The sequence below is a fragment of the Staurois parvus genome, unplaced genomic scaffold (assembly GCF_062004578.1).
Source record: "Staurois parvus isolate SC_StPar_1 unplaced genomic scaffold, SC_StPar_1.0 ptg001404l, whole genome shotgun sequence".
NCBI lineage: Eukaryota > Metazoa > Chordata > Amphibia > Anura > Ranidae > Staurois > Staurois parvus.
Genome location: NW_028319200.1, coordinates 170,001 through 193,744, shown reverse-complemented (window position 1 = coordinate 193,744; position 23,744 = coordinate 170,001). Strand labels below are relative to the sequence as shown.

The following is a 23,744-nucleotide window of genomic DNA, read 5'->3' as shown; positions in this document are numbered from 1 at the left end:
ACCGGTGTGGAGAAAAGGGGCATTTTAGCTCCTCCTGTTCAGCTTTAATATGTTCATTGTGTCGGGGAAAGGGTCATGTGGCCGAGGACTGCACCCAGATAAGGTGCAACCTGTGCCTACGCCTTGGCCACCCCTACAGTCAATGTCCTGAGGCTTGGCAAAAGGTGGAGAAAGAGGTAATGGATGAACTATTGAGGCTGGACAGGTTGCTGGTGAGGCCCCTGGTGTAACATCCTCCTCTCCGGTGACTGACTCCCCTGGTTTTGTTCAGGATCCCTCCCCAGTTCCATTGGCCACCCCTCCTGTGTCTGTATTTCTTCTGTGCCTGTCTCTGTCCCCCCAACCTACTGTACTTGCTCCCGTTGTGTCAAAACTTTCCAAATCTGTGCTCCCTGATCAGTTATCCCCCGTGAGGCTTCCCCTCCCAAGTCTGACTTGAAGGAAAGTCCCTCCCCCCACCAGGAGTGGTGGAGGGTGGCAAAAATTGTGCTGCCGTCTCTTCTGTAAAGAAGTCTTCTGTGAAGTCTAACAAAAAGCAAGAAATGAGTCTGACTGGCAGTACCTAGAGGGAAGAAGGAAGGTTGTGATGCAGAAGATGCGGGTGGTGGGTATGGAACAGGGACGGGAATCTCCAGTGCCTGTCTCCAACCGTTTTTGGGCCGCCAATTTAAATATTTCCTCATCAGGCACTTCTGAGCATAGTTCAGAATCTGAAATGGAGTTTGAGGAAGCTTCAAGAAAGAGAGAGGCTTCTGGTGATGGGGAGCTAAGAAGCAATCCAACCAATAACTCAAATGGCGGTTCCTCCTCCACTAAAAGTGGCAACAATTAGTGGTGCACCGAAATAAAACTTCTGGTACCGAAAACGAAAATTGAAAATGCACTTGGCCGAAAACTGAAACCGAAATGTGCAGTTTTTAAAAATACATATTTTTTGGAAATACACTTTGATTACAATAAATAAAATATGAAAGAGGATGTTACGGCGAGTAGATAGACACCCAACATGTCACGCTTTAAAATTGCGCACGCTCGTGGAATGGCATGAAACTGCGGTACTTAAAAATCTCCATGGGTGATGCTTTAAATATTTCTCCCGGTTAGCCGTGTAAAGTTACAGAGGAGGTCTAGTGTGACAATTATTGCTCCGACGTTCATGGTGATACCTCACTTGTGTGGTTTGAACATCGTTTACATATGTGGGCGTGGCCTATGTTTGCGTTCACCACTAAGTGCGAGGACGGGGGCACTTTTTTTTTTGGGGGGGGGGGGTTTGCACTGTCCCTTTAAAAAAAAATGTAAACACTTTTATTCTTATCACAAGAAATGTATGCATCCCTTGTGATAGAAATAATTAGTGACAGGTCCTCTTTATGGAGAGGTCGGGGGTCAATAAGACCCCCCCAGACCCCACATCTCTCCTCTGCAATGTAAAGCATTGGATAAAAAAAAAGCATTGATCTAGTGCTTTAAAAAGAACAAATGGCAGGAATGGGAAGTGACATCGCTCCAGTCCTCCAAGGGCATAGAGATAAGTGGAGGCCATCTTTGCTTCACTAATCTCTATGCCCAGCGCCAGGATCGATGGGGTCTCAGCTAGGGCTGAGAACTACCGAGTGGCAGTGAGGAGCGGGGTTTTTTTCGGCACCTGTATCGGTGCTTTTTTTTTTTTTTTTCATTTTGGCCAACAGCCAAAGGGGGTGTTTTCGGTTGAAACGTTTCAGCCACCGAATTTTCGGTGCATCCCTAGTGACAAATGTTGCCAGCATTAAGTTGGTAAGAGCTCGTTCTATGGCCTTCTTTTTGTTCAGCCAATTAGATACTGAATTTGTATTTTTGCAAGAGACTAGGCTCACCTGCTTGGCAGATATTCATATGGCCAAGAGAGAGTGGAGGTATGGTCCATCTTACTGGTGTCTTGCGGGCGAGCCTTACAGCGGTGTTTTAAACCGGCATGGTAACTGACCGGCAGTTATTGAGGTGGAGATTGGGAGATGTATGGTCTTAGACACCCTTGTGGGAGGGCAGGACCTGCGCCTAATTAATGTTTTTTGGGGTGCACACAAAGTGGGACAATAAATGCCTTTTTACAAGGATCAAGCCATTTCTTTATACATCCCGGCAAGTGGTCTTTGGAGGTGACCTTAATACTGTGACTAGGCCCAAGGACAGGAAGGACTTCAAAGACAAGCTGGGATATGATAGTTTTTTTTTTTAATAGTATGGTTAGGGATGCTGGCCTTGTGGATGTGCACATTAAGCACCTCCCAGATGACGCAAGGTTCACCTTTCATTGAGGTAAAAGCCAGAGTAGGATAGATACGTTTTTTTCTTTTCTCTTTTTAAAGGAGACCTCTGCTTTCTCTCCCCCCAGTGGTGCAGGCAGTAGAGTTCTCTGATCACTGTATGCTATCTGTGGTCTTGAATGCTTTAGACTCCCCTCAGAGGGACAAGGGCATCTGGAGATTGAATTCAACTCTCGAAGAACGTGTTAGACAATCCTTTGAGGAATTCTTTCAGGCACAGGTGACCATCCTGGACTTTTGTAGCAGCAAGGCTGAGTGGTGGGAGCTGACCAAAAAGAAGATTGCTGGATTCTTCAGGGGCCTAGCCAATAGAAAGCAGTTTGATAGATACATGATCTACCAAAGGTTGCGGAGGAAGCTGGATATTCTTATCTCGGGAGAAGATCCTGGGGTAATCTGAAGTGAAACTCCTCCTCAGGAAGTGTCAATATGACCGGCATGACTGTTTGGTTCTGGAGAGGGACTATGGGACGTACCACTCACTGGACCCCTACCAGAACTGCAAACAAGGTGTAGCTGTTAAGGGAGTTGTTGGCCTTAAGGGTAGTACAGGTTCCTTGACAAAGTCCAGGTTAGAGATCCTGGAGGTCATGAGGTCCTTTTATGCTGAACTTCTAGGGAGGAAAGAGCTTGGAAGGCTTTTTGGACACTACTCCAGGTCTAAATGGTGGAGATGTTCCATTGATGAATTTGACAGAGGAGATCGCAGTTGAAGAGGTAATGAGGGTAATTGAGCAGCTAGCCATCAAAAAGTCACCTGGACCGGATGGCTTGACGGCTGAGTATTACAAAGCTTTTAAGTCTATTCTGGCCCCGCATTTGGTAGAGATTTTTTAACAGCTGCCTCGCTGAGGGGACTCTTCCCCCTTCTATGAGGCACTCAGCTGTGATTCTTCTGTCAAAAGGTAAGGATCCTTCAATGATTGAGAATCAGCCTTTTCAATGTCAATAGTTGCTGGTGAAGATACTTTTTCTGGCGCTTATCAATAGCACAGTCTTTGCTTCCTCGCCATCAGCACTGTTCGGTCCAGGGTAGGAGCACCTTCATAGCGGTGTTAGCTGTCCGGGAGGCCCTGGAGCAGTGCAGGTCTTCAGGCTGGGGAAAGTATTTGCTTGCATTGGATCAGGCAAAGGCTTTTGATCGTGTCAACCATGAGTACCTGTGGCTGCTCCTTGGTAAGTACGGTCTGCCAGGTGGTTTTGTCGATTGGTTGAAAGTCTTGTATAAGGGGGTGGAAAGCTTCCCTCTTGTTAATGGTTGGGTTGGGCAGTCCTTTGGGGTGCGCCAGGGTTGTCCTCTGAGTCCCCTGCTCTGTGTGTTTGCAATTGACCCCTTCATCAGGAGTCTAGAGAGCAGCATGTTATGTGGGGTACCAGTGGGGCTCCTGGTTGAGCCACCTTTTGAGGGTTGTTGCCTATGCGATGTATCGGTGATTGTCACTGGGTTGGATGAAGCAGAGGAGGTGGTCTCTCTGACATCACAGAACTCCAACGCATCTGGCTCCAAGATCAATCAGGATAACAGTAAAGTTTTCTGGATGGGAAAGGAAGGTGATGTGTTTGATCTCCCTGACGTTTTTCCAACGCCCCAGGAAAAAAATTAAGATACTAGGCATTGAATTCGGACCCGGCGATTATGGCCTTAAAAATTGGGAAAGCAGACTGGAAGTTGCCAATACTAGGGTGATCAGCTGGAAGAGATGGACGTTCTCTGAGGGAAAGAGTTGATTTGATTAAGACTTACCTGATTCCGATCTTGAATGTCGGCTTTGTCTGCATCTTGCCAGTGTCTCTCTATGCTAGGGGCTCTAGTGTGTTCTTCCAGATGCTGTGGGGGAACAGACTGAACCTCATCAAGAGGAATGTCACATATCTGTCCAGGAGGGAGGCTTAGGTATGGTCAACCCAATTCTTTTCACTGCTTTTTCTACATTAACATTGGTAATATGCTTGCAGTGGAACCTCCTGGATGGGCTGGCATGTTTAGATCTTGGTTTAGGTCTTTTCTACGACTTTGGGAAGAAGGTGGCCAAGTGAAGAATTTCAGAGGTCATCGCTGTCAGCTTCCAGCCTATGTCTCTCCATGCTTGAAGTTGCAGTGGCGATTGTTGGCTGAAGATCTCAGATCCGCTCTGAGGAAAGTCCTTATGAGCCGGGTCTTGAGCGAAGTCTTTCATGACCCACTGGCCTTAAGGGATTGGCCAGGTGAAATTATGAGGGAAGGGTTAAGGCTGATTAATTTGGATAGAGTCCTCCTTAAATTTAGGTATCTGGCCTGGCTGTGCTTCCACGGGAGGCTCTATGTTTGGGGCAATTTGAAATATCGCAGTGATGGATCGTAGTTGTCCTCGGGAGGAGTGTGCAGGTGAGGAGGAGACTATGGGCCATTTTCTGCTTCATTGCCCTTTTAACTTGGAGGTATACAAAGAGGTGGGGTGGGCCCTCGGTGTTCCTTTCCTCTCTAGGCTGGGTTATGCTGAATGGGTGTACGGAGCATTCAACACAGGGGGGGGGCTTTTTGTTTGGATACACTTTTTTTTAGCCTGGTAGTCCATATTTCACCTGGAATGCATGGTGTCAGGTCACCACTCAGTGTAAAATCCTTCCTGTTCAGGTGGTGGTGTGTGACATTTTTCATGGGGTGGGGAAGATTCGGATGCTTGAGAGAGACAAGTAGGGGCGGGGGCTTGGTTGAAGGCGTCGAGGGGTTTCAAGCCACCCTGACTACCAGGAGTCACTTTCCGGGGTGTGGCTGTCTGTCTCTTATCACTCTAGTTTTTTTTCTTGATGCTCAATTTTTGAAAAATGGCTGCGTACGTAGGTGGTGGGCGTACGTAGGTGGTGGGCGTACGTAGGTGGTGGGCGTACGTAGGTGGTGGGCGTACGTAGGTGGTGGGCGTACGTAGGTGGTGGGCGTACGTAGGCGGTGGGCGTACACAGGCGGTGGGCGTACACAGGCGGTGGGCGTACACAGGCGGTGGGCGTACACAGGCGGTGGGCTGTGCCTCTTAGGCCCTCTCTGTTGCGTTATGTAAATAGTTTTCTATAGACTGAACATAGTTTTGAATAGTCTTTTGGTAGTAAACTCTGTATATATTGTATATATTCTGAACACGGATGTGCATTCCTTTTGTTTTCTGTTGACGTATGACTGTACTATGGTTATGTTTTTTACTTTTGTATAAAATTCTGTTGCTTGATTCTTTTCAATAAAAGATCTATAGTGCTCCATCATTGTTGTTAGGATTAGTGCCGATCATTGGTGTCAGAGGGAGGAATAGTGCTCCATCATTGGTGTCAGTGGGGGGAATAGTGCCCCATCATTGGTGTCAGTGGGAGGAATAGTGCCCCATCATTGGTGTCAGTGGGGGAGGAATAGCGCCCCATCATTGGTATCAGTGGGAGGAATAGCGCCCCATCATTGGTATCAGTGGGAGGAATAGCGCCCCATCATTGGTGTCAGTGGGAGGAATAGCGCCCCATCATTGGTGTCAGTGGAAGGAATAGCGCCCCATCATTGGTGTCAGTGGGAGGAATAGCGCCCCATCATTGGTGTCAGTGGGAGGAATAGCGCCCCATCATTGGTGTCAGTGGGAGGAATAGTGCCCCATCATTGGTGTCAGTGGGAGGAATAGTGCCCCATCATTGGTGTCAGTGGGAGGAATAGTGCCCCATCATTGGTGTCAGTGGGAGGAATAGTGCCCCATCATTGGTGTCAGTGGGAGGAATAGTGCCCCATCATTGGTGTCAGTGGGAGGAATAGTGCCCCATCATTGGTGTCAGTGGGAGGAATAGTGCCCCATCATTGGTGTCAGTGGGAGGAATAGTGTCCCATCATTGGTGTCAGTGGAGGAATAGTGCCCCATCATTGGTGTCAGTGGGAGGAATAGTGCCCCATCATTGTTGTCAGTGGGAGAAATAGTGTCCCATCATTGCTGTCAGAGGGAGGAATAGTGCCCCATCATTGGTGTCAGTGGGAGGAATAGTGTCCCATCATTGCTGTCAGTGGGAGGAATAGTGCCCCATCATTGGTATTAGTGGGATGAATAGTGCCCCATCATTGGTGTCAGTGGGAGGAATAGTGTCCCATCATTGGTGTCAGTGGGAGGAATAGTGCCCCATCATTGGTGTCAGTGGGAGGAATAGTGTCCCATCATTGGTGTCAGTGGAGGAATAGTGCCCCATCATTGGTGTCAGTGGGAGGAATAGTGTCCCATCATTGGTGTCAGTGGAGGAATAGTGCCCCATCATTGGTGTCAGTGGGAGGAATAGTGTCCCATCATTGGTGTCAGTGGAGGAATAGTGCCCCATCATTGGTGTCAGTGGAGGAATAGTGCCCCATCATTGGTGTCAGTGGAGGAATAGTGTCCCATCATTGGTGTCAGTGGGAGGAATAGTGCCCCATCATTGGTGTCAGTGGGAGGAATAGTGCCCCATCATTGGTGTCAGTGGGAGGAATAGTGCCCCATCATTGGTGTCAGTGGGAGGAATAGTGCCCCATCATTGGTATCAGTGGGAGGAATAGTGCCCCATCATTGGTATCAGTGGGAGGAATAGTGCCCATCATTGGTGTCAGTGGGAGGAATAGTGCCCCATCGTTGGTGTCAGTGGGAGGAATAGTGCCCCATCATTGGTGTCAGTGGGAGGAATAGTGCCCCATCGTTGGTGTCAGTGGGAGGAATAGTGTCCCATCGTTGGTATCAGTGGGAGACATAGTGCCCCATCATTGGTGTCAGTGGGAGGAATAGTGCCCCATCATTGGTGTCAGTGGGAGGAGTAATGCCCCATCACTGCAGCCTATAGGACTTTTATCTTATTTAATGTTTTATATTTTTCTTATCAGTTGTGCTAGTAATAACGTTCTGTCACCTGTTTAAAGCCCCTAATCCATCCTGAGTGGAAGGGACCGCTAATTCAGGACTGCAGCTTGTCCTGGTCTCCTACATTGTACTGGTGACAACAACTTCCATCATTTCCTGTACTGGTGACAATGGCCTTTACCATTTTTTTCCTGTCCTGGTGATGTGAGCCGGTGTCATTTCTTGTACTGGTGACAACTGCTTCCCCCATTTCCTATACTAGTGACAATGGCTTCCCTTATTGCTTATAATGGTGTTCGTGGACTTTCCCTATTTTCCTGCCCTGGTGACAACGACATATGGGTAAAGTGTTGCATGACCGCGCAATTGTCATTCAAAGTGTGACAGCGCTGAAAGCTGGAAATTGGCCTGGGCAGGAAGGGGGTAGAAGTGCCCGCTAGGCAGGAAGGGGGTAGAAGTGCCCGCTAGGCAGGAAGGGGGTAGAAGTGCCCGCTAGGCAGGAAGGGGGTAGAAGTGCCCGCTAGGCAGGAAGGGGGTAGAAGGGCCCGCTAGGCAGGAAGGGGGTAGAAGCGCCCGCTAGGCAGGAAGGGGGTAGAAGCGCCCGCTAGGCAGGAAGGGGGTAGAAGCGCCCGGTAGGCAGGAAGGGGGTAGAAGCGCCCGGTAGGCAGGAAGGGGATAGAAGCGCCCGGTAGGCAGGAAGGGGGTAGAAGCGCCCGGTAGGCAGGAAGGGGGTAGAAGTGCCCGGTAGGCAGGAAGGGGATAGAAGCGCCCGGTAGGCAGGAAGGGGGTAGAAGCGCCCGGTAGGCAGGAAGGGGGTAGAAGTGTCCTGTAGGCAGGAAGGGGGTAGAAGTGCCCGGTAGGCAGGAAGGGGGTAGAAGTGCCCGGTAGGCAGGAAGGGGGTAGAAGTGCCCGGTAGGCAGGAAGGGGATAGAAGCGCCCGGTAGGCAGGAAGGGGGTAGAAGCGCCCGGTAGGCAGGAAGGGGATAGAAGCGCCCGGTAGGCAGGAAGGGGGTAGAAGCGCCTGGTAGGCAGGAAGGGGGTAGAAGTGTCCTGTAGGCAGGAAGGGGGTAGAAGTGCCCGGTAGGCAGGAAGGGGGTAGAAGTGCCCGGTAGGCAGGAAGGGGGTAGAAGTGCCCGGTAGGCAGGAAGGGGATAGAAGCGCCCGGTAGGCAGGAAGGGGGTAGAAGCGCCCGGTAGGCAGGAAGGGGGTAGAAGCGCCCGGTAGGCAGGAAGGGGATAGAAGCGCCCGGTAGGCAGGAAGGGGGTAGAAGCGCCTGGTAGGCAGGAAGGGGGTAGAAGTGTCCTGTAGGCAGGAAGGGGGTAGAAGTGCCCGGTAGGCAGGAAGGGGGTAGAAGTGCCCGGTAGGCAGGAAGGGGGTAGAAGTGCCCGGTAGGCAGGAAGGGGGTAGAAGTGCCCGGTAGGCAGGAAGGGGATAGAAGCGCCCGGTAGGCAGGAAGGGGGTAGAAGCGCCCGGTAGGCAGGAAGGGGGTAGAAGCGCCCGGTAGGCAGGAAGGGGGTAGAAGTGCCCGGTAGGCAGGAAGGGGGTAGAAGTGTCCTGTAGGCAGGAAGGGGGTAGAAGTGCCCGGTAGGCAGGAAGGGGGTAGAAGTGCCCGGTAGGCAGGAAGGGGGTAGAAGTGCCCGGTAGGCAGGAAGGGGGTAGAAGTGCCCGGTAGGCAGGAAGGGGGTAGAAGTGCCCGGTAGGCAGGAAGGGGATAGAAGCGCCCGGTAGGCAGGAAGGGGATAGAAGCGCCCGGTAGGCAGGAAGGGGGTAGAAGCGCCCGGTAGGCAGGAAGGGGGTAGAAGCGCCCGGTAGGCAGGAAGGGGGTAGAAGCGCCCGGTAGGCAGGAAGGGGGTAGAAGCGCCCGGTAGGCAGGAAGGGGGTAGAAGCGCCTGGTAGGCAGGAAGGGGGTAGAAGTGTCCTGTAGGCAGGAAGGGGGTAGAAGTGCCCTGTAGGCAGGGAGGGGGTAGAAGTGCCCTGTAGGCAGGGAGGGGGTAGAAGTGCCCTGTAGGCAGGAAGGGGGTATAAGTGCCCTGTAGGCAGGAAGGGGGTATAAGTGCCCTGTAGGCAGGAAGGGGGTATAAGTGCCCTGTAGGCAGGAAGGGGGTATAAGTGTCCTGTAGGCAGGAAGGGGGTAGAAGTGCCCTGTAGGCAGGAAGGGGGTAGAAGTGCCCTGTAGGCAGGGAGGGGGTAGAAGTGCCCTGTAGGCAGGAAGGGGGTAGAAGTGCCCTGTAGGCAGGGAGGGGGTAGAAGTGCCCTGTAGGCAGGGAGGGGGTAGAAGTGCCCTGTAGGCAGGGAGGGGGTAGAAGTGCCCTGTAGGCAGGGAGGGGGTAGAAGTGCCCGGTAGGCAGGAAGGGGGTAGAAGTGCCCGGTAGGCAGGAAGGGGGTAGAAGTGCCCGGTAGGCAGGAAGGGGGTAGAAGTGCCCTGTAGGCAGGAAGGGGGTAGAAGTGCCCGGTAGGCAGGAAGGGGGTAGAAGTGCCCGGTAGGCAGGAAGGGGGTAGAAGTGCCCGGTAGGCGAGGGGTTAAAGGGACAGTGTAAAAATAAATAAGGATAAAAAAATTTTTTTGTAGGAGCCCCCATCCCACCGTGCTCACGCACGCACAAGTGAACGCATACTTGAATTGCGCACACGTAAACGGTGTTCGCAGCACATGTGAGGTATCGCCATGAACATTACAGCAATAATTCCTCTAAACCGGTAACCTGTAAACAATGTGTAAAGAGTTGTCTATGGAGAATTTTAAGTACCGTAGTTTGTCGCCATTCCACAAGCGTGCACAAAAGCGCAGCACGTCAGGCATGTATTTACTCGCCGTAAAATCCTCTTTTTTCATTTTTTAAAAAAAAGGGGAGGTATATCTTGTATTTTTTTTTTTGGGTAATTCACTGTTTTTTTCCCCCCAAAAAACTGTGTTTGAAAAAACGCCGCACAAATGCCATGTGACGTAACTTGCAGCGATTGCCGTGTCATTCACTAGGGTCCTTGCTGATAAAAAAAAATATAATATTTGAGGGTTCTAAGTAATTTTCTAGCAAAAATTACCAATTTAAACTTGTAAACAAAACACTCGTTCTTAAAGTGGTTCAACCCCCTGCCTACCCGGCACTCTCCTCCTTCCTGCCCAGGCCAATCTTCAATAAAACCCCATCCGCTTAGCGCCCAGAACTGCATGTCCTGGGCGTCGGGCGATGTGATTTGCACATCCCTGTGTCCAGGGGACTATTTAGCACAAGGCAAACAAGGTATTTGCCTAGGGCGGCATTTTTCGGGGGAGGCAGCACTGCCCCTCGGAAGAAGAGACACACGTGGCATGGGGACCTGGTGGGTTCTGAGAGAGGCTGTGGGTTTCATGACGGTGTATGCAGAGCCCAACTCTCATTCCTGGGGATGTCCGGAGCTGTGAAGGTGACTGTCTTTCTCTTTCACCATGGGGGATGGTGGCTGGTGTATGGGGGGCAGTGGCAGTGGAAGGCTTGGGTGGAGGGCAGGGGTGCTCTTGGTCAATGTCAGGCTCTTTCGGCGGGGGGCGCCAATTTTTGTGTTGCCCAGGGCAGCACAAAACCTAAATACACCACTGCCTGTGTCTCCACACCACTTGTCAAACACCTGTGAAGAGTGATCTGAACGTAGATAACTTTTCAGAGGTGTGGCCATTTAAAGTGGGTGTAAAGGCTTAAGGTATTTTACCTTCATGAAGGTAAAAAAAAAGCCTTTTCTGTGTAGCACCTTCCCCCCCGCCCCCCCCCCCCCAGCCTCCACTAATACTCAACTAAGCCCCTTCTCCAGGGGCAAACTGACCATTTGGAAACTCAGGCACTGCCCGGGGTCAGTAGGGGGCCCCATGAGATGCCCCTGGTACCTTTCATAGGCTTTTTTGAGTTTGGGCAAGAACACAGGGGCCCCATGATCCCCTATTGCCCGGGGGCCCCATGAGTTGTCAGTCCGCCCCTACCCCTCTCGATCTAGTGATGTTCACTGGAATCTTGGGACTCCCTCTCCTCATTGGCTGAGACAGCAGTGGGAGCCCTTGCTGTCAATCAGAGCCAGTGAGCAAATGAGGAGAGAGAGGTGTGGGGCCGTGTTAATAGACACACGGAGCTGCAGCTGGGGTGTGCGCATGCTCGGGTGCCCCCATTGCAAGCTGCTTGCTGTGGGGGTACCTGGCAGGAAGGAGGGGCCAGGAGTGCTGGCGGGGGACCCGAGAAGAGGAAGATCTGGGCTGCTTTTGGCACAGCTGGTAAGTATAGACATGTTTGTTGTTGGAAAAAGAATGTAAGCCTTTAGAACCACTTTAACCCCTTGGCGCCGGCGCCTCCCGGCCCTTTACGGGTTTCAGAAGCTGGGAGGCGGGATTTAGAGTCGTGACCGCCGTGACACGCCTTCACGGCGGTCACATGATCGGGAAAGGTCCCGATCGAAAGAGGAGATCGGGACCTTTTTGTGAGTACCGGATGTGTTCTGGAAGCGCGCAGGGCGCGCTCTCTCAGCACATATGTTTTTTTTTAATTGCACCCAAATGTGCGGCCGCTCAGTGTCAAGGCCCAGACGCCGGGAGGCCGCACATTTGCGTGCAGCCGGCGTGAAGAGGTTAACCACAAATCTGAACCTAGCCTAACATGATTGCATGCCGTGCAGCGCTCTGCCAGCCTCTTCACCTGGTAGAGAGGCACGCGGGTGGTTCAGTTGCGCCATCATAGCAGCAGACCCAGCCTGGCTTTGTTTTGGGCTCCCCGTGTCATATGGAACAAATTAAACAGATGACTTTCCTCCAGACAGCCGTCTGCCGTTACGCCCAGATGCGTTGTGTGTGACCTGGGAAAGTCTGTGCTGAACATTCTTCATGTAGGTCTGAATGGAGTTCCCTGTGAATGGAGCTACATGTGATTTATTACTTGGCCTGGTGTTAGGAGCCGCCGCGGCAATTGTTTGGTCTGTTTAGTCCCCGCCCACAGCTGGGCTATTGCCAAGGGAAGAGGATGATGATGATGATGGAACAAGTGAACCTTTGTGATAACAATGTCGGATATTGCTTCTTTATACCTGCCGGGGTATACACGGATCATAACATAGTGACCACTGAGAGGCAGGCTGAATCATTTTGATGATCGACTTTCAATAGCATCTGAAAGGGGACGAGATATAAGGCATCAAGTGAACATGTTGTTCCTGAAGTTGATGTGTTGAAGGCAGAAGAAACAAGCAAGAGTAGGGATTTGAGGGACTTTGACAAGCGCCAAATTGTAATGGCGAGACGACCGAGTCAGGACTACTCCAAAACTGCAGCTCGTGTGGGATGTTCCCGATCTGCAGTGGTCAGGACCGACCAAAAGTGGTTGGGGGAAGGAGAACCTGACATGGATATGTGTGGCCAAGATATAAGGCATCAAGTGCACATCATGTTCCTGAAGTTGATTTGTTGAAGGCAGAAGAAACAAGCAAGAGTAGGGATTTGAGGGACTTTGACAAGCCCTAAATTGTAATAACAAGACGACTGGGTCAGGACTACTCCAAAACTGCAGCTCGTGTGGGATGTTCCCGATCTGCAGTGGTCAGGACCGACCAAAAGTGGTTGGGGGAAGGAGAACCTGACATGGATATGTGTGGCCAAGATATAAGGCATCAAGTGCACATCATGTTCCTGAAGTTGATTTGTTGAAGGCAGAAGAAACAAGCAAGAGTAGGGATTTGAGGGACTTTGACAAGCCCTAAATTGTAATGGCGAGATGACCGAGTCAGGACAACTCCAAAACTGAAGCTCGTGTGGGATGTTCCCGATCCGCACCGAACAAGAGTGGTTGGAGGAAGGAGAACCCGACATGGCTATGGGTGGCCAAGGCTCATTGATGGAGTTGGGGAGAGAAGGCTGGCCTGTGTAGTCCAATCCAATAAAAGATCTACTGGAGCTCAGATTGCTGAAAAAGTGAATGCAGGTTCTGATAGAAAGGTGTCAGTTGTGTATGGGGCTGAGTCAGGGTGGCAATCCTGAGCCTTGTCCACAGGCAAAAGTGCCTATGTGAGCATCAGAACTGGACCATGAGGCTATGGAAGGAGGAGGCCCCGTCTGGTGAATCACATTTTAGTCTACGTCATGTGGATGGCCGGATGTGTGTGCGTCCCTTACCTAGGGAAGAGATGGCACCAGAATGCAGGATGGGAAGAAGGAAGGCCGGCGAAGGCAGTGGAAAGCTACTGACAGCTTGGTGCCACCACAGCATACCATTGGGGGTCTAGTGGGGTCCATGCCTGGACTGGTCAGTGAATCACATGCACATGTCATCATGTGACCAAATCACAGCTAAGCACAAAAAAAAAAAAAAAAACCTGAATGAATCGATTTCATTCAGGTAAATGCTTGCTTATAGCAAAGTAATTCTTTGCCATAAGCAAATTGTGTAAAAAAAAAAAAAAAAAAAAACCCAAATACTGATCACTTCCCCAAAGTAGTACAATGTAACTATGGTAACATTGTACTACTTTGGTCATAGTAAAATCTTTAAAAAAAATCTTAAAAAAAAATAAAAAAATGTAAGAAAAATTGAAAATAATAAAAAAATAAAAAAAAAATATATATATATTTTTTTCATACTGTCACCAGTCAGTGTCCCTGTTCACCGCCATGCCAGTTATATGATGATGCTGTACTGCACTGGTGACAGTATGTAAAAAAAAAAAATAGTGAAAATAATTTTTTTAACTTTTTCATTTTCTGAAAAATTATGACAAAAAAAATACAACTTCAAAAAACTCGCCATTCCTCTTATGAAGTACGTCGGACTGTCTACTCTGCAAAAAGGGGTCATTTGGGGATATCTGTCCTGTCCTGACATTTGGGGGGATATCTGTACTATTCTGACATTTGGGGGATATCTGTACTGTCCTGACATTTGGGGGATATCTGTACCGTCCTGACATTTGGGGGGATATCTGTACTGTCCTGACATTTGGGGGATATCTGTACCGTCCTGACATTTGGGGGGATATCTGTACTATTCTGACATTTGGGGGGATATCTGTACCGTCCTGACATTTGGGGGGATATCTGTACTATTCTGACATTTGGGGGATATCTGTACTATTCTGACATTCTTGGACCTCAAGAAATTAGATTGGCTGTCAGTACTTCAGGATTGATCAATATTCAGATCTATACCATAGTTTGTGAACTCTATAACTTTCCTACAAACTAAATAATACATCCTAATTTGGGTTATTTTCACCAAAGACATGTAGCAGAATACATCTCGGCCTAAATTTATGAAGAACAATTATTTATTTGTAAACTTTTATAACAGAAACAAAGAACTTGTTTTTTTTTCAACATTTTTGGTATTTGTTTTGTTCATTTAGCAAAAACTAAAAACCCCAGCGGTGATTAAATACCACCAAAAGAAAGCTCTAGTTGTGTGAAGAAAATGATAAAATTTTAGTTTGTGTACAATGTTGTATGACCGCGCAATTGTCATTCAAAGTGTGAGAGCGCTGAAACCTGAAAAATGGCCTGGGCAGGAAGGGGTAAAATTGCCCGGTATTGAAACGGTTAACTCTGTTCATGTTATAACATTTTTGCTGTGAAGAAGAGGCCTGTGATCTCCGCTGAGTCACATTCAGTTTTGAGAACTGCAAAGTAAACCAACATCTGTGATAATATCTTGTAGGCAGAGAAACTGCCCAATAATCTTACAGAAACCTCTGGAGAGTGACATTGTGAATGGATTCATGGGATTTATTTACCAAAAAAATTAAACATATACAGCCTTATTCTACATAATTAAAAAACTAATCTTTATTTCATGATGGAATAACCTTTGGATGGTAATATATTTTCCTCAAAAAGCATTTTATTTAAAAAAAAATCCGATTTAAATAAAAAAAATCTGATTTAAATAAAAAAAAAAATCTGATTTCTTTTTTTTATTTTTTAAAAAAAATCATTGATTTTTATCCACCCTGCTTCAGTGTGAACAGCACTGTGTGCTGCCATGTGTAGGATTTTCATAGGCGTTTGAGGAGCGTTAAAAACGCTTCCCAAATGCCTAAGACCTGCTAACAAAGCTAGTGTGAACGTAGCCTAAGGCCGCTCTGCCAGTGCCTTTCAACCTTGTGCGGTACAGCAAATGAGGTTAAATAGGCAGCGGTGTGTGGCTTTCTCACTACCTGCTTTAACCCTTTGGACCCCGTAAAAGCATGCAGTTGCAGGGCACTTGCAGAGTGGCCCCGTTTACTTGAATGGGTCTCAGTTGACAGGCGGTAGCACCCACCAAAAGCGACAGGGAGTGTGATTCCTGCTGCGGCATGTGTACACCTTTGGCTGCTGCCTCAAAAGCTAAAGGGGGTAGGGATTGGGGGCGGTAAAACCGTGACTCAACTGCAGGGTTTTATTACCCCCCCAGCTTTGTATGTGAACGAGCCCTAAGAGTGCTGCCGCCGGATGCAAATAAGGGCTCATTCACACACGCAGCAGGCACTGCTGCTCCTCTGCAAAGCGATCCAAGTGTGTTTGGTGGTGAAGGAGGCAATATGTTGATTGCCGTGCAACGCACGCAGCAGTTAGAGGTTTGAATCAGGTGTGAGGAGCCGACACTGCGCCCGGTGATCTTTGACGTCTCTCTTGTCATTCAGGTAGATCTACATATAAAATAGGTAGTGAGCGCTCTAATAGATATCAGCAGCTAGAACACATTAGGCAACCACAATGCCTTAAATATAAACAGTCAAACTAAAATAATGAAGTGCAGCGCTAAGAAGAATAAAAAGTCAATAGAGTGATAATCTGGTATCACAATGATGAACTGTAGAGGTACGGAATCCCACGGCTTCCACTTTATCAGAGTAACAGAAATGCGCACTCACCGGAAACGCATGGGTTATGCGCATGTGTGATTATGCATCACGGGCAATGGGAACATCAGAATCCAGGCAGCCAGGCGTCTCCCTCACGGTGGGTCATCACAGACTCCTGTAACAGGTCCGGGGGATCCCCTTAAGGTAAGCCAGGTGTTCCCTTCTCCAGGAAAAAACCTCCTCTCAGGATGGCAAAAGTGCTTTCTCTGACTCCGCTCCGCGCCGTCCTTACTTCCCGGACAAGCTCTCTGAGGAGAGTCCATCTATGGACTCTCCTCAGAGAGTCCATAGATGGATGCCTGGATTCTGATGTTCCCATTGCCCGTGATGCATAATCACACATGCGCATAACCCATGCGTTTCCGGTGAGTGCGCATTTCTGTTACTCTGATAAAGTGGAAGCCGTGGGATTCCGTACCTCTACAGTTCATCATTGTGATACCAGATTATCACTCTATTGACTTTTTATTCTTCTTAGCGCTGCACTTCATTATTCAGGTAGATCTGCCAACCCCTGCCCTATAGCAATAGAACAATAGGTTCATTTTCCCTTTTTTCCGGAATACGGACTTCTCTGTGGTTGACCACTTTGATGTAGTTCCTCATAAGGACTCTGAGTTCTTGACTGAACTCTTTCTTTCCACTCATTTTGGATGCTCTTTTAATATTGTCAGCAATGTACACAAATGTTGACTATGTAGACCATTCACTTTGATATACAATTTAACCCATTGCCGCCGAGCACACACAAATATGCGGCCTCTCTGCGTCTGGTCCTTGTTGCCGAGCGGCCGCATATTTGCATGCAATTAGAAAATACATTTGTGCTGAGGGTGCGCTCCCAGCACATATGTCCGTGACTCGCGGAAAGGTCCCGATCTCCCCTTTTGATCGGGACCTTTTCCAATCATGTGACTGCCATGACGGTGAATCACGGTGGTCACATGACCCTAAAACCCCGCCCGCCTCCTGGCTTCTGAAACTCTTAAAGGGCCGGGAGGCGCCGGCGCGAAGAGGTTAATAATCCTTTAGCCCTGGCCCACATTTATGCGGTGCGGAATTTGCAGCGTTTTCAGTGCTAATTCCACACCGCATCAGAATCGCACCCCATTCATGCGAACCGCTGCGGGTGTGTATGTTAACGACACTCCGAAAGCGGTTCGCAAAGCGCGGTGCGATGTGCAGAATCGGATCGCAGAGGTGTGAATACCCGTGTGATCCGATTCTAGTGCGACCAAAAACAGGGTCCTGCATGTTTTTGGCGCGGGTGCAGTGCTATTAGAGCCATACAAAATGTACGGCTCCGATCGCACCGCACCAGGGGCGGACTGACCATTTGGAAACTCGGGCACTGTCTGAGGGCCCGGGGTCAGTAGGGGGCCCCATGAGATGCCCCTGGTACCTTTTTCATAGGCTTTTTGAGTTTGGGCAAGGACACAGGGGCCCCATGATCCCCTATTGCCCGGGGGCCCCATGAGTTGCCAGTCCGCCCCTGCACCGCACACAAATCGCATGTGATTGGCACAGGAATGCGGTGCGGTTCCTGTGCGAATCACATGCGATTTACCACACCGCATATATGTGAACCCCGGCTTAGGGTTCATGTACAATGCAGCTGATAAACCGACGTTTAGGAGCTTTCCAGCAGCCCCTGAACTCTCCCTAATGTTCTCCTATGTGTCCGTGTACACATCGTTTACAGTCGTTTTTCTGAACGCACCAAACTTGCGTTCAGGAGTAGATTTTATCAGCGTTTCAAACGCATGTAAACACGGCTAACCGCGTTTAGAAGTGTTTGCGTTTAGAAGCGTTTGTTAACTGTTCCATATCCAGATGCTGTCCGGAGCCTTTTTTTCATCATCAGAAATGCATACAAAGCGTTTTCCATGTATTCAAATCCCGGCACACCAGCGCAGTCAGTTCCAGGTTTCGCGTGAAGGAATAATGGTTGAACGCGCCGCATTATGCTCATGACGGGATCCATAGTGACTACAACCAGAAAAGACCGGTCATCTCAACACATCCTGCTCTCTCTGCTTCTGCTCTCTCTATTCCTCTCAAAATGTCTGAAATAGTAAATTATTTGCTATTTTTCAGTGCATTCTGGGCATTTGGGAGGGTCTCCTGAGGTTATCTTTTAAAAACGCTTCTGAATGCAAACGCACATAAACGCAGTATGCAAACGCAGCTAAACTGACGTTTTTATGCTCTGTTTTCCAGCAGTCAGTTTCCATCGTTCAGAAGAGTTTTCCAAACAGCCCGTGTACATGGAGTCCTCACTGTTTCACTGCTGCTTGAAAATTCCATAAAAAGATTGAAACAGAATAATATTATTTATTATTTTATTTTATTTCAGGTACTTATATAGCGCCGCCAATTTACTCCGTGCTTTACATATATATTGTACATTCACATCAGTCCCTAACCCTCAAGGGGCGTACAATCTAAGGTCCCTAACCCTCAAGGGGCGTACAATTTAAGGTCCCTAACCCTCAAGGGGCGTACAATCTAAGGTCCCTAACCCTCAAGGGGCGTACAATCTAAGGTCCCTAACCCTCAAGGGGCGTACAATCTAAGGTCCCTAACCCTCAAGGGGCGTACAATTTAAGGTCCCTCACCCTCAAGGGGCGTACAATCTAAGGTCCCTAACCCTCAAGGGGCGTGCAATCTAAGGTCCCTCACCCTCAAGGGGCGTACAATTTAAGGTCCCTCACCCTCAAGGGGCGTACAATCTAAGGTCCCTCACCCTCAAGGGGTGTACAATCTAAGGTCCCCAACCCTCAAGGGGCGTACAATCTAAGGTCCCCAACCCTCAAGGGGCGTACAATCTAAGGTCCCTAACTCACATTGATACACATACTAGGGACAATTTAGACAGGATCCAATTCACCTGCCAGCATGTCTTTGGAGTGTGGGAGGAAACCGGAGTACCCAGAGGAAACCCAGGCAGGCACAGGGAGAACATGCAAACTCCAGGCAGGAGGTGCCGTGGTTGGGATTCGAACCAACGACCCCAGTACTGCCAGTTGGAAGTGCTGACCATTTAGCCGCTGTGCTGCCCATAGGTTCCAGCACCATCTTTCCTAGGTTGGTGACCTGTTTTCTAAGGCACTTTGACAACACAGCCTAGTCACCCTCCAGCTTACAGCTTGTGATTGGACGGTAAAGGAGCAGCGGCATACTGATGAGCTCATCCCTCTAGTCACTATGCTGTCTCCTGTACGAATGTTCCTTGTCTGCACATGTGCACACAGAACGTTCGCTCCATGCTGTGCGAGGGATGGCAGGAGGCTGATAGCAAGTCTATATCATGTAGTTGCCCCTTAAAATGCATTTAATGTTTTTTTTTTTTTTCATGATAACATAACTGCATTCATATTTTTTTTTCCACATCTGCCAGTTATTTAATTTTAAAAACTTGGGAAAGTGATATTTACTACATATGTCGATCTTTTACTATTGGCTTCGTTGTGCTGCACACATTGAACTGCTGATTGGACTTTACTACTCCCACAATCTGTACATAGAACATGACGGTTTCTTATTGTCCTTTTTACAGATTGCTGAACTAAATCTGTCTTCATGATCTGAGGCCAACATCTCTGTCTTCCCAGCAAGGAAGTGGGGAGGGGTGAGTGTAATCTACCACTGCTGTATAAAACTTGGTGACTGTATCACTGCCGGGGGTGCGTACAATTATTAGCAGTGGTGCAGCAGGTTATATATATATATATAGTGAGGAACAGAAGTATTTGAACCCCCTGCGATTTTGCAAGTTCTCCCACTTAGAAATCATGGAGGGTCTGACATTCACATTGTAGGTGCATTCCCACTCTGAGAGACAGAATTAAAAAAAAAATTCAGGAAATCCCATTGTATGATTTGTAAAGAATGTATTTGTCTCGCACGGCTGAACAGAAGTATTTGAACCCCTGAGAAGATCCGTGTTAATATTTGGTACAGAAGCCTTTGTCTGCAATTCCAGAGGTCAGACGTTTCCTGTAGCTCCTGACCAGGTTTGCACTGCAACAGGGATTTTGGCCGACTCCTCCACACCGATCTCCTCTAGATCTGTCAGGTTTCGGGGCTGTCGCTGAGCAACACGGAGTTTCAGCTCCCTCCAAAGATGTTCTATTGGATTTAGGTGTGGAGACTGGCTAGGCCACTCCAGAACCTTGATATGCTTCTTACGGAGCCACTCCTTGGTTATCCTGGCTGTGTGCTTCGGGTCGTTGTCATGTTGGAAGACCCAGCCACGACCCATCTTCAATGCTCCGACTGAGGGAAGGAGGTTGTTGCTAAAATCTCACAATAAATGGCCCCATTCATCCTCTCCTTAATACAGTGCAGTTGTCCTGTCCCCTTCGCAGAAAAGCACCCCCAAAGCATGATGTTCCCACCCCCATGCTTCACAGTAGGGATGGTGTTATTGGGATGCAACTCATCCTTCTTTTTCCTCCAAACACAAGTGAAGTTTAGACCAAAAAGTTCTACTTTGGTCTCATCCGACCACATGACTTTCTCCCATGCCTCCTCTGGATCAACCAGATGGTCATTGGGAACCTTCAGACGGGCCTGGATCAGGAAATCACATTGTATGATTTGTAAAGAATGTATTTGTCTCGCATTGCTGAACAGAAGTATTTGAACACCTAAGAAACAGCAAGAATTGTGGCTCTCAAAGACCTGTTACTGCGCCTTTAAAAAGTCCACCTCTACTCCACTCATTCATCTAACTTAGTAGCACCTGTCTGAGCTCTTTAACCACTTCCCGTCCGGCCGTTGTATATAAATGGTCAGACGGTGGCACTGCAGGGTCGGGTGGCCGTCTATAAACGGCCTCCCCGCACCCTGCTTGTGCGCGCTCCCTGGGAGCACGCAGCACCGCGATCCGGTGCCCGCTGTGTCCTCCGGACACAGTGAAACACCGATCGGCGAACGGGACCTCTGTACGAGGTCCCGATCATGTGGTCACTGATTGGCCAATCAGTGATCACATGCAAAGTAGTAAGCAAGATGTCACTTCTGACATCATTGCTTACTATGTGTGAAATCTGTGAATGATCACAGAGGTCACATGGTACAGGGCTATTCACAAAAGCCTTGTACCATGTGACAAGCTGTGACCAATCACTGCTCACTCAGTACTTCTCAATGAGTGCAAGAATGCACACAGAGAGAAAGAGAAATGATTGCTTTTACATCCTATATGGGTGTAAAAGCAATCAGTGTAAAAAAAAAAATCTTCATCACCCCCCACAAGTAGTACAGTGTCACCATGGTAACACTGTACTGCTAGGTTGACAGTATGTAAAAATAAATAAATAAATAAAAATAAAAAATAATATACAAAAATAAAATAAAAATGTAAAAAAAAATGTTTAAAATGTATAATTTTTGCTTATAAACTAATTTGTATTTTTTTTTTTTTACTAAAAAGATAACGGAATAAATTTTGGCTAAGATTTATGATGAAATATTATTTATTTGCAAATTTTTTTAAAAAAACACTTTTTTTCAAAATTTTTGGACATTTCATTTACATAGCAAAAAAAATAAAAATCCCAGTGGTGAATAAATACCACCAAAATAAAGCTTTATCTGTCTCAAAAAAATGGTAAAAAATTCATTTGGGTACAGTGTTGCATGACCGCGCAATTGTCATTCAAAGTGTGATAGCGCTAAAAGCTGAAAATTGCCCTGGTCAGGAAGGGGGTGAAAGTGTCCGGACTGGAAGTGGTTAAAGACACCAGTCCACCCCACAGTCAGTCAGACGCCAACTACTACCATGGGCAAGACCGAAGAGCTGTCAAAAGACGCCAGAGACAAAATTGTGGACCTCCACAAGGCTGGAAAGGGCTACGGGGCAATTGCCAAGCAACTTGGTGAAAATAGATCAACTGTTGGAGCAATTGTTAGAAAATGGAAGAGGCTGAAGACGACTGGCTCCATGCAAGATGTCACCTCGTGGGGGATCACTGATGATAAGAAAGGTGAGGAATCAGCCCAGAACTACAAGGGAGGAGTTGGACAATGACGTGAAGAGAGCTGGGACCACGGTTTCACAGGTCACTGTTGGTAGAACACTACGCCGTCATGGTTTCCAATCATGCATTGCACGGAAGGTTCCCCTGCTCAAGTCATCACATGTCCAGGCCCGTCTGAAGGTTCCCAATGACCATCTGGATGATCCAGAGGAGGCATGGGAGAATGTCATGTGGTCGGATGAGACCAAAGTAGAACTTTTTGGTCTAAACTTCACTTGTGTTTGGAGGAAAAAGAAGGATGAGTTGCATCCCAATAACACCATCCCTACTGTGAAGCATGGGGGTGGTAACATCATGCTTTGGGGGTGCTTTTCTGCTAAGGGGACAGGACAACTGCACTGTATTAAGGAGAGGATGAATGGGGCCATTTATTGTGAGATTTTGAGCAACAACCTCCTTCCCTCAGTCAGAGCATTGAAGATGGGTCGTGGCTGGGTCTTCCAACATGACAACGACCCGAAGCACACAGCCAGGAGAACCAAGGAGTGGCTCCGTAAGAAGCATATCAAGGTTCTGGAGTGGCCTAGCCAGTCTCCACACCTAAATCCAATAGAACATCTTTGGAGGGAGCTGAAACTCCGTGTTGCTCAGCGACAGCCCCGAAACCTGACAGATCTAGAGGAGATCTGTGTGGAGGAGGGGGCCAAAATCCCTGTTGCAGTGCAAACCTGGTCAGGACTACAGGAAACGTCTGACTTCTGTAATTGCAGACAAAGGCTTCTGTACCAAATATTAACACGGATCTTCTCAGGGGTTCAAATACTGATGTTCAGCCGTGCGAGACAAATACATTCTTTACAAATCATACAATGTGATTTCCTGAATTTTTTTTTTAATTCTGTCTCTCAGAGTGGGAATGCACCTACAATGTGAATGTCAGACCCCTCCATGATTTCTAAGTGGGAGAACTTGCAAAATCGCAGGGGGTTCAAATACTTCTGTTCCTCACTGTGTATATATATTTATTTATAATCCGTTGTTTTGCACTGAGCAGCCCCGATTCTTTTCTTCTCGGATCTCCCACTGGCAAGCAAGCAGCTTGCTACTGGGGCACCCAAGCAGGCTCACTCCTGAGCCGCTGCTCTGCGGTCCATTCACACATACAGCACGGCTCAGCCCCGCCCCCGTCTGTGATTGACATTGGCTGCTGCTGCTGTCTCAGCCAGTGAGGGAAGAGTCCGCAGAGAGCCGAGGCTCCTGTGCACATCGCTGGATCACGATGGGGCTCAGGTAAGTATTAGTGGTGCACCGAAGTGAAAATTCTGGTGACAAAACCGGAAATTCAAAATGCACTGGGCCGAAAACCGAAATGCGCAGGTTTTAAAAATTAATATATATTTTTTGGAAAAAAATACACTTTGATGGAAAAAAAAACTATATGTACCCCAGTTGTTTTGTAAAATATGTAAGAGGATGTTACGGCGAGTAAATAGATACCCAACATGTCACACTTTAAAATTGCGCACGCTCGTGAAATGACATGAAACTTAAAAATCCACGGGTGATGGTTTAAAAATGTCTACAGGTTCAGTGTAAAGTTACAGAGGAGGTCTAGTGCGAGATTTATTGCTCTTGCTCCGACGTTCGTGGTGATACCTCACGTGTGTGGTTTAAACACCATTTACATATGTGGGCGTGGCCTGCATATGCGTTCACCACTATGTGCACACAGGGGGCACTTTAAACTTTTTTTACAAAATGTATCTAATGGGGGTTTTTTTTTTTTTTGC

General features: G+C 48.2%; 1 protein-coding gene across 5 annotated transcripts in view; it reads left to right on the top strand.

Moving 5' to 3' along the window:
- ZNF384 (zinc finger protein 384) overlaps window positions 1-23,744 on the top strand; it is a 133,266-nt gene that overhangs the window by 11,107 nt on the left and 98,415 nt on the right. For 3 of the 5 annotated variants that reach the window (XM_089661910.1, XM_089661906.1, XM_089661912.1), the window contains exon 2: window positions 19,527-19,598. The exons of the other annotated variants lie outside the window; for them this stretch is intronic. The gene's annotated coding sequence lies outside the window, so the exon portion shown is untranslated. The remainder of the gene's footprint in view (window positions 1-19,526; window positions 19,599-23,744) is intronic. 5 annotated transcript variants of the gene reach the window in all.